The sequence below is a fragment of the Papaver somniferum genome, chromosome 8, assembly GCF_003573695.1.
Source record: "Papaver somniferum cultivar HN1 chromosome 8, ASM357369v1, whole genome shotgun sequence".
Taxonomy (NCBI): domain Eukaryota; kingdom Viridiplantae; phylum Streptophyta; class Magnoliopsida; order Ranunculales; family Papaveraceae; genus Papaver; species Papaver somniferum.
In genome coordinates, this window is record NC_039365.1 from 160,615,825 (window position 1) to 160,618,820 (window position 2,996).

Below are 2,996 nucleotides of genomic sequence, written 5' to 3' on the forward strand. Positions count from 1 at the left end.
GTTTCCATGGTAGTTGAGTTAACTGAAACTGAAATTTGGCAGCCACCTTGTGAAGAAGTGATCAAAATTAATGTAGATGCTGGGCTAAAGAATGGAGATAGTGCAGTTGATGCTGTTGCCAGAGATCATAGAAGGTCCTTCAAGGGTTGTACATCTCTCTTCTTCAAGGAAATTGACCCATTTACGTCAGAAGCTATTGGTTTTCATAATAGTGTGCAGCTTGCATAGGATATTCACGCAACCAAGTGTGTAATTGAAGGTGATGCTCAGGCTGTCGTCAATGTGCTTAAAGACCCTAGAAAAAATCCTAACTAGAAGACCAATCCAATATTGGCAGAGATAAGAAGGCTCTCAAGATCCGTGCCCTCTATAGATTTCAACTACATCAAGCGTACATGGAATGACGTTGCTTATACCCTTGCTCATTATGCTATTTCTAACCATTTTACTGATAAATGATTGCTTTCTCCTCCCCACTCTATTGAAGATGCTCTGGCATCCGAGTGTAATCTGTAACTTTGCTTTGTCTTCCCCTTCAAAAAAAAAGAAAAGAAATGCATTTTAATCTGAAAGAGTTCTCCGCGAAACTGATTTTTGATGAAGATGCAACATCTTTTTGTTTTGTTGTTGATAGTTTTGGAGGTATTTAAAAAAGCAGAGATATGTGTGTATCGGAATTGTACTTTAAATGCACTTTAATCCGAAAGAATTCTCTGCAAAACTGATTTTTGGTGAAAATGGGCAGTTGAGTTTCATGCAATCTATTGATTATCAACAATCATTTTCTCCACATCTCTAATAATTCATTGATTGATTTGGGCATATTCATTTTTCTGCTAAGATTTGTAAGTTTCGGTCCGCATTTATATTCCCCATGAAAAACCAGTTTCAAATACATCATTAGTTGAATTTGGATCCTTCGGTTGAAATTTTGTGACAATTTGTCTTGATAATCATTTGGCTTCATTATCTGGTCATTGTTGATATCAGTTCTCCTTGAGTCGTTCCCTTGAAGCAAAATTATCTTGTTGCTCTATTTGTTCTTTAAACTCTTCCGCTCAATTGTCGCATTTTGGAAAAATTTGGGACAAACTTTTAAACTTTTGATTCTTGGGTTAGTGAATATAGCTGGGTCAATATAGTTTTGGGACTGAATGCCGATGGTGATTACACACAGACATGAGATGACCGCACAACTTGAACATTTAAAGGGCCGAGGCATATTTTTTTGATAATTAATAGGGGGAAAGCCGCTTTTACTAAAGGAAAAACTGACTTGGTCTAGGGTATTTGACTTGGGGTCAATATTGGGTGGATTTGGAAATAAGCTTTCCCCTTATCATTTTTCTCTTTTTTTTTAGGTTTTTTTTTCTTCCATAAATGAAAGGCAGAGACGACCCTCTAAACATTATATTATCGAGTTTCTTACAGTGATCGAACTTGGATTAGGCCAAGAGATATTTCCATTGAAGTAGTCAGAATTAAAGAATCTTAGAAGGTTTCCTAAATCCTCTCCTTTCCAAGTTTTTTTGGGTATTATAGATGTTACAAAAAGCTGCAGTATTTGCTGCCCACATTACATCAAATCTACTAGTCAAGATGAGTGCTGAAATTTTAAAGTTAATAAGTCCTTGATTGTTGCTTTGGAAGTCACTGTTAATTGTGTATCCGCGTTCTCTAGCTTGAACATACAATCCTTTAAGTATCATCAAAGTAGGCCGGGAATCACTTTGGAAAGTTACTTCCCCGTTCTGTTGCCCAACGGAAAGCTGTTTCTGCTCCTTCTCTTTCTAGTTCTTCTATGGTATTGCAGTTACAGGTAACCCCCCTTGCTTCAATGGTGTAGCCTGCAAAATCAATGAGAGTTATGCCAATTCCAGAAGCACTAACTGGGATAATCATAGTCAGAGCTATGTTCATTGTATAAGATATATTAGAATCCATTTTTCTGTTTCCCTTTGTAGTAATATCTAGGCAGTCATCATACATTGGGTTGTAATACAACGTCAGAAGAATGTCGTACCCAGCTTTGTTAATATCCATTATACTACTTATATATTTAACTTTATTGTTAGCTGTAACTGCACTATTCAGTTTTTCTTTTCCGAAAACCCAATTGCATCTCGATTTCCATATATGCCAGGTTATTATGCAATAAAATTCATCCCACTGCATCACATATCCACTTCTATTAGTGTTCGTAAACCAGGAATTAAGCCATTCATGAAAGTTAGAATTAGATTCTACCGCATAGTCCATACTGAAATTCAAATGCATCCATACATGTTTTACAAAATTACATGCCATAAACAAATGAGTAAGAGATTCCTCACCGAGAGTGCAATTAGTGTTGATATAAGGAACTACTGCAACCACTCTCATGGTATTGGGGAGAATGGCATGAGCATATTTCCAAATAAACGTCTTGATAGAAGGCGGAACTTTCAGATTCCATATCTTTCTCCAATCTGTATTATCAGTTCCACTTGAATTAATTTTATTGTACACAGACTTCACCGTAAAGTTACCTCTTGTGGTTAGGGCCCATGTAGCTGTCTCCTCCACGTCATGGTCTGGAATGTTGGTTTTTAGGATATGATTTATGGTGTTTTGGTCGAAACAAGCAATCAGTTTGTTTATATCCCAAGTTTTGTCTTCAGTTATAAGATGACTTACATTTGTTATTCCTTGGGTTCCACTAACCGGTTTATATATTGGTGGTTTTACTTCAGGTATCCAGTAATCTGTCCAAACATTAACCTTTGTCCCTGTTCCAATCTTCCACTAACAGTTTCTCTGAACTTGTTCAATACCAGTTAAAATTCCCTTCCATACCCGGCTATCACGCTGTTTTGTAATGGTTTTCATATGAAGAATATCCGTTTTTGGATAGTACTTAGCTTTACGTATTTTTGCTAATAGGCCTGTGGGTTTTCTTTCAACCTCTAGCCCATTGTAGCCAGCATAGCTAGGTTAAAGTTTTCGATGTTGTGAAA

General features: G+C 36.6%; 1 non-coding gene across 1 annotated transcript; it reads left to right on the forward strand.

The window, feature by feature from the left end:
• Positions 1 to 651: 651 nt before the first annotated feature.
• LOC113307372 lies at positions 652 to 795 on the forward strand. The gene has a single exon (XR_003339149.1). It is a non-coding gene; the product is annotated as a small nucleolar RNA snoR135 (small nucleolar RNA).
• Positions 796 to 2,996: the final 2,201 nt, after the last annotated feature.